We start from the raw sequence: 14,285 nt of genomic DNA on the forward strand, positions 1-14,285 counted from the left end.
TCTCTCAATTTTTGTAGCTTTCATCTTACTCTGGCTTTATATCATCTTGGATAAATAAGTATACAAGCTCCCCTGTTTAACCCACACAGCCCACGTCTTAATACCAGGCTTTGTAACAATCTAAACAGCTGTCAAAAACATCTGGCTACCTAGATCCCATGAGCTTACTGAATGGTACTTAGCCACCAACAGCCTGCCAGTATCCACTTACTTTCTGGGAGTTATAGTTTGTTGGTTTCAAACCAGCTATCCTATTCTCTGTAGTGTCTAATGACTTGTAAGGAAAGGGGGCATTAATAGATCACTTAGAAAACAGGAGCGCAACAAATTAAAGCAGGAATTGGATGCAATTAAAACAGCTTCTATCACTGCACAGAATCATACCAATTTCTTACCACTGCCTCAAAGAATAAAACCACCTGAGAATAGAGATCACAGTAGGCTCAGGTAGACTACGACATGTGGTACAGAAGCATCCGCCCTCACAATTGCTGCCCCTACAGAATTCTTTTGCTCCATTTCAGCACTGTGATGCTCCAGAAAATAGAACCGAAGTAGAACAAAAACCAATGAAGGTGTCAAGTGAAGAGACACCCCCAAAACACTAAGAAAGAATCTTTTAACAGAAAACTGTTGCTGCTACGGGATTCCATTATCAAGAGGCATTAAAACTTTGGAACACAGCTCAAGGGGCCCAGCAAAGTAAAATGTCTTCCATGCTCCTCAGCTACCAGGAGTACCAAGCAAATACTGACTATAATCAAAGAAGAAACTAAGGAGTAACACTGATGTTGTTATCCACTTGGGAACAAATGATCTGGCCAATACCCCCCCACTTGCAGCACAGAGAACTTTTCAGGAGCTGGGGGAGGAGTTACAATCTTTGGTGGAAACAGTAGCTTTTTCTGAAGTACTACCTACTTTTGGAAAGGGAGGGGAAAATTAGGTTCTTACCTTGATAATTTTCTTTCCTTTAGTCACAGCAGATGAATCCATTAACTGATGGGTTGTATCCACCTACCAGCAGGTGGCGATAGAGAACACTGAAAGCACATGGTGTTCCTGGACACCTAGCCCCCCCTGCCTTCAGTATATGAAATTTCCAAAGCAGAGTGAATAAGAAAGGCAAAATAACAAACTTTCCTCACAGAGAACAAACCCCGCTAAACCGGAGCAATAAACAAACAAAGGAGGGACATTATCAACCTCCTGTAATAAAAACAACATGTAGTAACTCTGATAGCTTGTCTTCAAGTACTCCTGATGAGGCACAATGTCTGTATGCAACATCTGTACAAAAACTAAAGTCAGACAGGGAGGGATCATGGATTTATCCACTGTGACTAAAGGAAAGAAAATTATCAAGGTAAGAACCTAATTTTCCCTTCCTTGTCATCAACAGCAGATGAATCCATTAACTGATGGGATGTACGAAAGCCATCCCTAAGTAGGGTGGGAACAGGCAACTCCACGAGCAAGCACTTGCGCTCCAAAATGCGCATCCTGCCGCGCTGCCACATCCAGCCTGTAATGCCGCACAAAAGAGAGCTGAGAAGCCCAGGTAGCCACACGACAGATCTCTTGAAGAGAAAAGACACCCATTTCAGTCCACGAAGAGGACATTACCCTTGTAGAGTGCACTTTAAACGCTTCAGGCGGCGACCGCCCTGAAAGCAGATAAGCAGAAAAAAAATGAGTTCCTTAAGCCAGCGGGCTATAGTGGCCTTAGACGCCAGAAACCCCCATCGGGGACCTGCCAACAGAACAAATAAATGATCAGAATTCCTAAACTCATTTGACATCTGCAGATACTGCCACAGAGCCCTGCGGACCTCCAAAAGGCGCAACTGCCCAAACGAGTCTGGAAACTCCTCCTTACAAAAGGAAGGAATAAAAAATGGGCTGGTTCAGGTGAAAAGCTGAAGCCACTTTAGGCAGAAAGAAAGGCACCGTACGAACAGTTACCCTGGATTCCGTGAACTGTAGAAAAGGATCCCGACAGGAAAGAACCTGAAACCAGACAGTCTTCTTGCCGACGTCATTGCCACTAAAAAAAACTGTCGAGACACATCTTTCTCAAAAGCCCATTAAAAGGCTCAAACGGAGATCGCTGGAGCGCCTTCAACAGGAGCCCCAGGTTCCAAGCCGGACAGAGCGACCGCAAAGGAGGACGAAGACGAAGCGCCTCTCTGAGAAATCAGACAATATCCGGAAGAGCAGCAAGGGACAAGCTGGAGACTTTCCCCCGGAAGCAGGCCAACGCTGCCACTTGACCTCGAAGGAAATTGTAGGCCAGGCCTTTTTGTAGCCCGTCCTGCAACAAGTCCAGCAAAAGCGAGACTGTAGCCAGAGTCGGCGAGATAGACTTTGGAGTACACCACGCCACAAAAGTGCGCCAGATCTGAGCATAAGTCGCAGAGGTAGACCGCGTGCGAGCCTGCAAGAACGTGGCAATAACCTTATTAGAATAGCCCTTGTCCCTCAATTGCGCCCTCTCAAAAGCCAGGCCGTAAGACCAAAGCAGCAAGGATCTTCCACAGTCACCGGTGTCAGGTTCTCAAGGATAAGTCTGGAATCGTGAGCCCTTGGGCTGCTGATGGGGAGCGGCAGCAGCAGGCAAAAACCCACCAACTAGGACTGGATAGGATACAGGATTCTCAAGCAGAAAAGAAACAACACAAGCTTGGCTAGAACAGGGTGCAAGGTACAGGGTCTCAAACAGGCAGGAAACAAACACAAGGTTCACAACCAGAAGGGAAAGGAAGCCAAAAGGAGTGGAGGAGTGGCCTAGTGGTTAGGGTGGTGGACTTTGGTCCTGGGGAGCTGAGGAACTGCGTTCGATTCCCACTTCAGGCACAGGCAGCTCCTTGTGACTCTGGGCAAGTCACTTAACCCTCCATTGCCCCATGTAAGCCGCATTGAGCCTGCCATGAGTGGGAAAGCGCAGGGTACAAATGTAACAAAAAAAAAAAAAGCAGACAGGGAAGGACTAGATTCAAGACAGGATTCAGGAGACTCAAACAGGCAAGAAATACAGACTAGGGACACTAAGAAACAAGGCTAAGCAAGACAAGGCAGAAGTGCACTAAGCACAAACAACAACCTGGACCTTGGCATTGCCAAAGGCAAAGCAGAAAGTTTCCAGGTGGCTAATAAGCCCATCAGCAGCTGAGGCTCAAGCTGCAGCAATCTCAAGGCAGCTAAGGGTGAAGCTAGCTGCCAAACATCCAAGCAAGACTGGAGGGATACAATATCTGGACCGGACCGAAAAGAGTCTGGAAAGTCTATGGCAGCCACCGGTTCTGGCAACCAGAGGGCAAGAGGAGCACAAACCAAGAAAATAGTCACAATCATGACAACCGGACCCTGAACTAAAGTTCAGAACCCGAGGCAAAGGAAGAGGCGCGTCCACCAGATCCGCATCCACGTACCACGGACGCCTTGGCCAATCCGGGGCGATGAGTATCACCAATCCTCGGTGCAGGCGAATCCAAAGTAGTATTCACCCTATCAAGAGCCAAAAAGGGAACACATACAGGAGAACCAAGAGCAAAGGTTGAGCCAGAGCATCCAACCCCGCCGAGTGACGATCTCTCCTTCTGCTGAAAAAGCGAGGGACTTTGGCGTTTACGCTTGACGCCATGAGGTCCAAGCCTGAAGTCCCCCCATTTGGCACAAATATGAAGAAAAACTTCTTCTGACAGTTCCCATTCTGCTGGGTCGATTTGATGTTTGCTGAGGAAATCGGCTAGTACGTTGCTCTGACCGGCTATGTGAGCCGCAGACAGCAGCTCTAGGTGGCGCTTGGCCCAGTCGCAGATCAGACGCCTCTGCAGCCAAGGCCCTGCACAGAGTGCCGCCCTGACGATTGACGTGGGCCACTGCTGTCCTGTTGTCCAACAGAACTCAGACAGGAAGACCCTTCAGCGTCCTATGGAAGGCCAGAAAAGCCTGGAATATCGCTCTCAGTTCCAAGCGATTGATGGCCCATCCCGCTCCCGCGGTGGACCACAGACCCTGAGCAAAGCGTCCCCGGCAACGAGCTCCCCAGCCCGAAAGGCTGGCATCCATTATCACCAGACACCAAAACGGAAGAGCCAGCGGCATCCCCTGCCGTATCATGCTGTTGGAAAGCCACCTTGGTATTCCTGGGAAATCGGAGACCATTGCTGAAGCAGAGCAAGCTGCAGCGGTCTCATGTGAGCTCTCGCCCAGGGAACCACCTCTATGGTGGCCGTTATCGATCCCAGAGCTGAACAAAGTCCCAAGCTTGGGGGCGAGGCATCCGAAGGAGCATGCGGCCCTGATTCTGAAGCTTGAGACGCCTGTTGTCGGGAAGAAAAACGAACCCCGAAGCCGTGTCGAACTGGACCCCCAAATACTCGAGAGACAAAGGTGGTCAGGTGACTTTGGGCATACTGACTACCCAACCCAGAGTCTGAAGAACTGTAACAACTCTGGCTGTGACAAGTCGGCTTTCGTCTGCCGAATCCGCTCTGATTAGCCAGTCCTCGAGATAAGGGTGAACTCTGATACCCTCTCGCCTGAGAAAGGCAGCCACCACTACCATCACCTTGGAAAAAATCCGAGGGGCAGTTGCCAGGCCGAAAGGCAAGGCGCGAAACTGGAAATGTTGGCTCAATACCGCAAACCGGAGAAACCGCTGATGTAGCTGCCAGATGAGAATATGCAAATACGCTTCCTTGAGGTCCAGAGATGTGAGAAACTCTCCTGGCTGTACCGCCACAATGACGGAGCGCAGGGTTTCCAAACGGAAGTATTGCACTCCTAAGGCCTCACTGACTCTGCGTAAGTCGAGGATAGGTCTTAACAACCCGCCTATTCGAGGCACCACAAAATAGATGGAGTAGCGACCGCAGCCGTGTTCGGTGGGAGGAACTGGAACCACCGCTCCGAGCTACAGCAACACCTGCAAGGTCTTGTTTACCGCTGCCCGCTTGACGGCAATGCCGCATTGGGATTCCAAAAAATACGCTTCTCTCACCAGGGCAGCGAATTCTAGTCGGTAACCTTCTCTGATCAGGTCCAGAACCCACTGATCCGAAGTACCCTTGGTCCACTCCTCGAGAAAAAGGGAGAGGACGACCCCCTACTGCGGGAACCAACGAGTGGACCGGCGCCCCATCATTGTGGAGGACGCCCCTGAACTCCTGGGCATTGCCCGGATGCCGCAGCGCGTTTGTCCGAACAAAAGGAGTTCCTGTACTGGAAACGGGTACGTTGACCAAACTCCACAGAGCGCCCCAGGCGATATCTGCGAGGTTCGCGAAAACGTGGCCTGGAAGAGGAGGGAAAAGAAGGACTTTTGGAAGAAGGCCTCAGCCTATCCTCAGGCAACCGTTGGGACTTAGAGTCCCCTAGGTCCTTACCAATCTTCTCCAAATCCTCCCTAAATAAAAGAAGGCCCCAAAAGGGTAACCTCACCAGCCTTTGTTTAGAGGCCATGTCAGCTGCCCAATGCCGGAGCCAAAGAAGGCGGCAGGCAGCAACTGCCACAGACATCAGCCGAAGCTCTGACCAGATCATAAAGGGCATCAGCCAAAAAAGACAGGGCAGACTCCATACGCGGGCCGACCTCATCGAGGGAACCCGCTCCATCGGCGAGCTGCTCAACCGCCTGCTGCAACCAGAAAAGGCAGGCCCAGGCTGCATAGGAACTGCAAATAGCCGCCCATAAGGACAGGCCCGAGATTTCAAAGGACCGCTTCAGCGCAGATTCCAGCCGCTGGTCCTGCATATCTTTCAAAGCGACCCCTCCCTCCACCAGGAGAGTAGTCTTTTTAGTCACAGCCATGACTAAAGAATCCACTTTAGGCATCCCAAAGAGGGCCAACTGACTTTCACTCAGAGGATAAAGGTGCACATAGCCCTGGCCACCTTCAAGGGACCATCAGGGTCAGACCATTGAGCTGAAATAAGCTCTTGGATGGAAGCATGCACGGGAAAAGCCCGAGAAGGCTTCTTAGTAAAGCCATTCTAGGATTAATAGAAGAGGCAGCGCCCTCGTCAGGATCTTCAATACAAAGGGCCTGTAAGGCATCAGAAATGAGAGCTGGCAGCTCGTTGCAGTGGAAAATCCGAACCGCTTTAGGGTCATCCAACTCCTGTGGCAAGCAGCCACCCTCGTCTGGATCATCAGTCCGTGAGGGCCTGCCAGACCCCTAAGACTCCCCGAAACTAGTCCACAGGGGGGAACAGAGTGAAGAGTCCCCCTCAGTCGGGGTATTCAATCGTCTACGCTTAGCGTCAGCCAAAAGCTCGGGGGAAGAAATAAAGTCTCCAGCAGACGCTGGGCTGTCAAGAACTGGAGGCAACCCAGTCCGAAAGGAATTGTCAGGAGCCTCAGGCAGTACTCTTTATATAACATAAAAGCCTTTGGCATCAGCAGCACAAATTTAGGGGAGAAAAACTCACCCTGCGCATCCACCCCCACATTGGGGGAAGCGGAGACAATAGCTCCTCTAGAAACCTCTAAACGAGGCGTCCCCCTGAACTCAGACCCCTCCGCAACCGCGAGGGTCGAGTCACGTGGCGCCTCCAAGATGGTGCCCGCTGCCAACTCCGTCGGGCGGGAAGAATCACCGCCCACCATGCTCGTGCCAGCATTAGCATCAAGGCAGCATGTGCTGCAAAGCTCCGCTGCTGATCTGCATTTCCCCACAGTGGGAGCAGCGCTTAACCCCTTCAGCAGCCATCCAATACAGAAAACAAAATGGCGCATTTGCGCCAAAACTTACCCCACACAGAGCGCTGTCAGCGGGAACCTCCCCGGAGGAGCTGGGCACTACCTCTCACCTCAGGAGACAGTCAAACGAGCTTCAGTCAAGCTATACCGAACCGAGAGCTCTGGAGAAAGCCTCTTTTTATTTTTTTTTTTAAACTGTGAAGAAAGTTAGGGCAGGCAGCCACAGAGGAACTCCGGGAGGAGGGGGAATGGGGTAAGGCAGGGACAGGGAAAACCAAGTATGCCTTTAAAGTGGGCACCACCAGCCACAACAACCCCCGCTCTACTGGCAAAGCACAGGAGCCACCCCAGGCAGAAATCCAGGAGCTGAGAAAGCGACGGCCACACCTGCTGGGAGATAGAGATATACTGAAGGCAGAAGGGGCTGGGCGTCCAGGAACACCATGTGCTTTCAGTGTTCTCTATCTCCACCTGCTGGTAGGCAGATACAACCCATCAGTTAATGGATTCATCTGCTGTTGATGACAAGGAAAGAAAAATTTATAAAATACCAAGAATTTCAATAGGTGGCTTAAAGCCTGGTGTCATCAAGAAGATTTTAAGTACATAGGAGGATAGGGCAATACATGGAAAAACAAAATACTATATTGTAACGATGGGCTGCATTTCACTGTGGCAGGAAAAAAAATCCTTGGTGAGAAATTCAGACAATATGTTTCTAGGAGTTTAAACTAGAAGGTGGAGGTGGCATATGGAGGCAGGTCATTTACAGTGGTCACCCCAGCTAAAGACAAGATGTGACAGTAGTAAAGAAAACAATGGAAAAACAACAATCTTAGCAAATTACTTCTTATCAACACAGCAGAAAGTGAGACTGCCACTGAAATGTAGCTAGAAAACGATGACGACAAATGCTCAAAGTCTAAGAAACAAAGTTCATGATCTGCAAGCCCCGATGTTAGAGGCAGACTTAGACATTGTTGCTATCACAGAGACATGGTTCAATGATTCTCACAAATGGGATGCAAACATACCCGGCTACAATCTATTTAGGAAGGATAGAGGTGGTCGTAAGGGTGGAGGAATAGCTGTATGTGAGAGACTGAAATGCCAGGGGCCTGGGGAAAGAAAGAAGTGATATGGATCATCTTTAAAAGAGATGATGGAACCTCTGTCCACATGAGTGTTGTCTACAGAGCTCTGACATAAATCGGAGGAACCAGATGATCTAGTTACAGATATCCAAAAGTTGGGAAAGAAAAGAGGTGCTGTTGCTGGGAGATTTCATCATGCCAAATACAAATTGGAAAGTTCCATCTACAGAATCAGAAAGAAGTAGAAATAATGTGGATGCCTTTCAAAGTGCTCTTACTCAGACGAATAGTGAGAACCCACCAGGGAGGGAGCGACGCTGGATCTGGTGCTCACAAATGAGGAAAGTGCGTCTAATGTCTGAGTGGGTGCCCACCTGGGCGGCAGTGATCAACGAACAGTTTGGTTTGATATAACAGCTAAAGGGGAGGGCAGCCACTCTAAACTCAAAGTCCTGGATTTCAAGCGTTCTGACTTTAGTAAAATGGGGAAACAACTGAAGAAAAAACTGATGGGCTGGGAGGACAAACTGTGATCCAGGCTGAAAGGAGCTGTAAGTATGGCTACTAACCTTTATGAAAGGAGAGTAAATAAAAGCAAGTGAAAAAAAAGGAAACTGATAAGGTTCTCCAAACAAGTGGCTGAGAAAATAAAGGCTAAAAGAGTTGGCATTCATGAAATACAGAAAAACTCAATAGGACCACAGAGAGGAATACCGGATGAAACTGAAAAAAAGCCAAGAGAGATATACGTCTGGCGAAAGCTCAAGAATAAATGGATAGAAATGAAAGGAGGGGCAACAAGAATTTTTTCAGGAATATTAGTGAAAGGAGGAAGATTAAAAATGGAATTGTGAGATTGAAAGATGCTATGAATCGCTATGTGGATAAAGATGAGAATGGAGCAGATATCCACAATGAATGGGAAAATTAGGTTCTTACCTTGGTAATTTTCTTTCCTTTAGTCATAGCAGATGAAGCTATTACGTATGGGTTATGTCCATCAACCAGCAGGGGAGATAGAGAGCACTCAAACTTTCACAGTGCCCTCTTGGCCAGCTAGCTCCACTGCCTCTTCAGTATTTGAAGCTTCCAAACCAGTATGGCAAAGCGCAATGGGAATCACAAGAGCTTTCCTCACAGCGAACGATGGCCCATCACAAGGGCATGAACTCATAAAGGAGGGAATGCACATCCTCCTGGAGGGAATAAACTCATCCTCCTTACTGTATAAGTGGAGGTGAACACACACGCCTCCTGGAGGGAATCACACATCCTCCCAACACACTGGAGGGAATGAACTCATCCTCCTATTTATAGAACTGGAGGGGAACACACGCGCCTCCTGGAGAGAATCAACACATCCTCCAAAAAAAACATGCTGGAGGGAATGAACACATCCTCCTAAATTTAAACTGAACATGAATACTGAAGATTGTTTTCCAACTTTCTCCCAAGGAAGGAACTTCAGGAAATTAGAACAGAACCTGAAAAACAGATTCACAGCATACAGACAATCATACAGGGAGGGCTCATGGCTTCATCTGCTATGACTAAAGGAAAGAAAATTACCACGGTAAGAACCTAATTTTCCCTTCCTTGTCATCAAGCAGATGAAGCCATTACGTATGGGATGTAACAAAGCAATCCCTAGATAGGGTGGGAACAAGCCACACAACGCGCTAGCACTTGTGCACCAAAACGCGCATCCCTCCTGGCAGCCACATCCAGCCTGTAATGTCGGGCAAAGGAGAGCTTAGAAGCCCATGTTGCTGCACTGCATATCTCTTGAAGAGAGAGTGCTCCAGTTTCAGCCCAAGAGGAAGAAATCGCTCTAGTAGAATGTGCCTTATATTTAAACGGTTTTTATTGATGATCATATATTAATAAACAATGTTGTAGAAAACAAACATATGAAAGTCATAACAATACAGCATATTTACTTATACACTTCGTACTTGTTCCATCAGTGACCATCAATTTTATTTAACGATAACTCCCCTGCCATCATGTCCCTCCCCCTCCCTCCCTCCCTCCCCCTTCATCGCCTCTACTCTTAGCTCCTTACTTCATGGAGTCCTCTTTCAACATCCATCGTGAATCTGCTCTTAATTATGCAAGTAGTGTATTTCGACCACGTGTTTCTCAAATTAGGGTTTACCCAATTTATTTAGCACTGCACTTCTTGCTTTATGAGAAATATTTTGTAAGTATGGGTTCCATATTGTTATAAAATGCTTCCTTCTCTTTGGACTGTTTAATGCCGATCTGGCCTCCCAAAGCATTAGCTCATGTAATCTATTCCTCCAGAGCCACACTGAGGGTGGCTCCGCCTGAGTCCAGTGCTTAAGTATACATTTCTTCCCCACTGCGTATGCCTTACAGAAGAGTGACTCCAAATTTTTATCTGAAATTCCATATGCATTATTTTTATTCAAAAGTACCCCTCTCCAGGAGGGGAACATCCTTTGTAGTAGAATGTGCCTTAAAGGCTACAGGCGGAACCCTGCCGGCCAGCAGATAAGCTGAAAAGATAGTTTCTTTGAGCCAGCGGGCAATAGTGGCTTTAGATGCTGGAGACCCTCTGCGAGAACCGGATAGCAAAACAAACAGATGATCAGAAGTCCTGAAAGAGTTAGTAACTCGCAGATACTGCAGCAGAGTCCTGCGCACATCCAAAAGGTACAGCTGCCCAAAAGATTCTGGAAACTCTTCCTCTGAAAAAGAGGGCAAGAAAATAGGCTGGTTTAAGTGAAAAGCTGAAACCACCTTAGGCATAAAGGAAGGCACGGTCCGAACCGTGACTCCGGACTCTGAAAATTGCAGAAATGGGTCTCTACAGGACAGCGCCTGGAGCTCTGACACCCATCTCGCCGAGGTAATGCCCACCAGAAAAACGGCCTTCAGTGACAAGTCTTTCTCCGATGCTCGCCGAAGCGGCTCAAAAGGAGATGCCTGCAGGGTTTTCAAAACTAGCCCCAGGTTCCAAGCTGGACAGGGTGCTCGCACTGGAGGTCGGAGCCAAAGCACCCCTCTAAGAAACCGTGCCACATCTGGGTGAGCAGCCAAAGACACGCCTTCCACCTTACCACGAAGGGAGGCCAACGCTGCCACCTGCACCCGCAGGGAATTATAGGCCAAGCCTTTTTGTACACCTTCCTGCAAAAAGTCCAGAATCGGCGAGACAGGAGCCCGCATTGGAACAATGGCTCTGGAAGCACACCAAGACTCAAACAGGCACCAAATCCTGGCATAAGCCACGGAAGTGGACCGCTTGCAGGAGAGTGGAAATAACTTTATTGGAATAACCTTTATCCCTCAATTGCGCCCTCTCAATAGCCATGCCCTAAGACCAAAGCGGCCGGCGTCCTCCACGGCTACCGGTCCCTGAGTCAACAGGTTCGGTACCAGAGGTAACGGCAGAAGAGCCTCCAGGAGCATCTGTCGGAGGTCTGCATACCAAGGTCTCCTTGGCCAATCCGGGGCGATGAGGACCACTTCTCCTGGGTGCAGCCGAATCCGCAAGAGCAGGCGCCCTATCAAGGGCCATGGGGGAAACACATAAAGTAGACCCGGAGGCCAGGGTTGAGCCAAGGCATCCAACCCCGCCGAGCGAGGATCTCTCCGTCTGCTGAAGCACGGGACTTTGGTATTGGCACTTGTCGCCATTAGATCCATCACGGGCTTGCCCCATTTGGCACAGATCTGCAGGAATACTTCGTCTGCCAGATTCCATTCTGCTGGATCGATCTGATGCCTGCTCAGATAATCGGCCTGCACATTGCTCTGACCTGCAATATGAGCTGCCGACATACACTGAAGATGCAGCTCGGCCCAGTGGCAAATCAGTTCGGCCTGCGCGGCTAGTGCTCTGCACCTTGTTCCGCCTTGTCGATTTATATAGGCCACCGTTGTCGTGTTGTCCGACATCACTCTGACAACCAATCCTTCCAGGGTCACTTGAAAGGCCAGAAGCGCCTGAAACACCGCTTTCAACTCTAGGCGGTTGATGGACCACTCCGACTCCTCGGGTGTCCATAGACCCTGGGCATGCTTCCCCTTGCAGTGTGCGCCCCAGCCCTTCAGGCTGGCATCTGTTACCACTAGGCACCAAACGGGGAGCGTCAGCGGCATTCCTCGCCGCAGCATGCTGTCCGAGAGCCACCACTCCATGCTGAGACGGGCCGCAGGGAGCCAAGGAAGTCTGCATTGGTAATCCTGAGAAATAGGAGACCATCTCCGGAGTAGGGAATACTGTAGAGGTCTCAGGTGCGCTCTCGCCCAGGGTACCACTTCCATCGTGGCTGTCATCGATCCCAGCAGCTGGACAATGTCCCAAGCTCGTGGGCGGGGCATCCTCAGGAGCAGACGGACCTGATTCTGAAGCTTGCACCGCCTTAGCTCGGGTAGGAACACATAGCCCGAGACTGTGTCAAACCTGGCCCCCAAAAACTCTAGAGATTGTGAAGGGGACAGGTGACTTTTGGCCATATTGACGACCCAGCCTAGAGATTGCAGTACTGAGACCACTCTGGCTGTAGCTTGTAAGCTCTCTGTTGCAGAGTCTGCTCTGATGAGCCAGTCGTCTAGGTACGGGTGAACCCTGATACCTTCTCGCCTGAGAAAAGCAGCTACTACCAACATTACCTTCGAAAAGGTTCGGGGAGCTGTGGCGAGGCCAAAAGGCAAGGCCCTGAACTGGAAATGTTTTCCCAACACCGCAAACCTCAGAAACTTCTGATGCGGGGGGCCAAATCGATATGTGCAAGTAAGCTTCTTTCAGGTCGAGAGACGAGAGAAACTCTCCTGGCTGAACCGCCGCAATGACGGAGCGCAGGGATTCCATGTGGAAATGCCGCACTCTCAGGGACTTGTTCACTTCTTTTAAGTCTAGAATAGGGCGAAAGGACCCACCTTTTCGCGGCACCACAAAGTAGATGGAGTATCGGCCGCAGCCTTGCTCGGCGGGAGGCACCGGGGTCACTGCCCCTAACTGAATCAGACCTTGTAAAGTCTCCTCCACCGCCGCCCGTTTGACGGCAGAACCGCATCGGGACTCCACAAACACGTCTCTTACTGGAGCATTGAATTCTATTCTGTATCCATCTCTGATCAGGTCCAGAACCCACTGATCTTAGGAAATCTTGGCCCACTCCTCGAAAAAGAGGGAAAGCCGTCCTCCGATGACAGGCATCGAGGAGAGGGCCGGCGCACCATCATTGAGATGGTCGCCCCTGAACTCCTGGTCTTGAGCCACCGGCTACGGAACGCTTGTCCGAGCGAAAGGAGTTCCTCTGCTGACCACGGGCACGTGAAGTGAACCCAGCAGAACGCCCCGGGCGGTACCTTCTAGCTTCACGGAAGCGAGGTCTGTACGAGGAGTGGACCGCCTGGCCCTTAGAGGAAGGCCTCTGCCTATCATCGGGCAAGCGCTGGGGTTTTGGATCACCCAGGCCTTTCACAATTTTCTCTAACTCCTCACCAAATAGGAGAAGTCCTTAAAAAGGCAACTTCACCAACCTTTGCTTAGAGGCCATGTCCGCTGCCCAGTGTCGTAGCCACAGACGACAGCGAGCCGCCACTGCTACTGCCATTTGTTTAGCCGAAGCTCTGACAAGGTCATAAAGGGCATCAGCCAGAAAGGACAAGGCCACCTCCATCCACGGAGCCACATCCAAGAAGGGCTCCGCTCCATCTCCGGGCTGAGCCACTGCCTGTTGCAGCCAAGCTAGGCAGGCTCTCACAGCTTAACAGCTGCATGCAGATGCCCGAACAGTGAGACCTGCAATTTCAAAGGACCGTTTCGATGCTGTTTCCAGCCTACGGTCTTGAATATCCTTCAGGGCAACACCTCCTTCAACAGGGAGGGTAGTTCTCTTTGTCACCGCAGTGACTAGGGCATCCACTGTAGGCATTTGAAAACGAGCCATATGTCCCTCACGCAGAGGGTATAACTGCCCCATAGCCCTGGAAACTCTCAAAGGTCCCTCGGGGTCAGCCCACTGAGCCGAAACAAGCTCTAGGATGGAGTCATGCAAAGGGAAGGCCCGAGCAGCTTTCTTGGTACTAGCCATCCTGGGATTACCCGAGGAGGCCATGCCACTGTCAGGATCTTCAATCGAGAGGGCCTGCAGGGTATCTGAAATAAGCGCTGGCAGCTCATCACGGTGGAAAATCCTCACCGTGGAGGGATCATCCAGATCCTGTGGTAAATCCGCACCTGACTCTGGTTCCTCAGACCAAGAACGTCTGTCAGAGTTCTCCGAATCCTCACACCCCGACCACGGGGGGGGGAAAAGGTGCACCACAATCTGAAGGGGAATTAACCCTTCTGCGCTTACCTTTAGGCCAAGCATCCGGGAAAAAAGCCTCACTGGGCAGTCCCAGGCCAGAATCCATCGGGGGGGCAATCAGAGGAGCCTCAGGCGACCCTTGAGGAAGGGCTCTTTTCATCATGTATGCTTTATGCAGCAAAAGCACAAAATCCG

General features: G+C 50.2%; 1 protein-coding gene across 2 annotated transcripts in view; it reads right to left on the reverse strand.

The window, feature by feature from the left end:
- Positions 1-14,285, reverse strand: part of LOC115462830 (ubiquitin-associated protein 1-like) — an 84,157-nt gene that overhangs the window by 37,625 nt on the left and 32,247 nt on the right. The window lies entirely within an intron of this gene.

Source organism: Microcaecilia unicolor, chromosome 2 (genome assembly GCF_901765095.1).
Source record: "Microcaecilia unicolor chromosome 2, aMicUni1.1, whole genome shotgun sequence".
NCBI classification, from domain to species: Eukaryota; Metazoa; Chordata; class Amphibia; order Gymnophiona; family Siphonopidae; genus Microcaecilia; species Microcaecilia unicolor.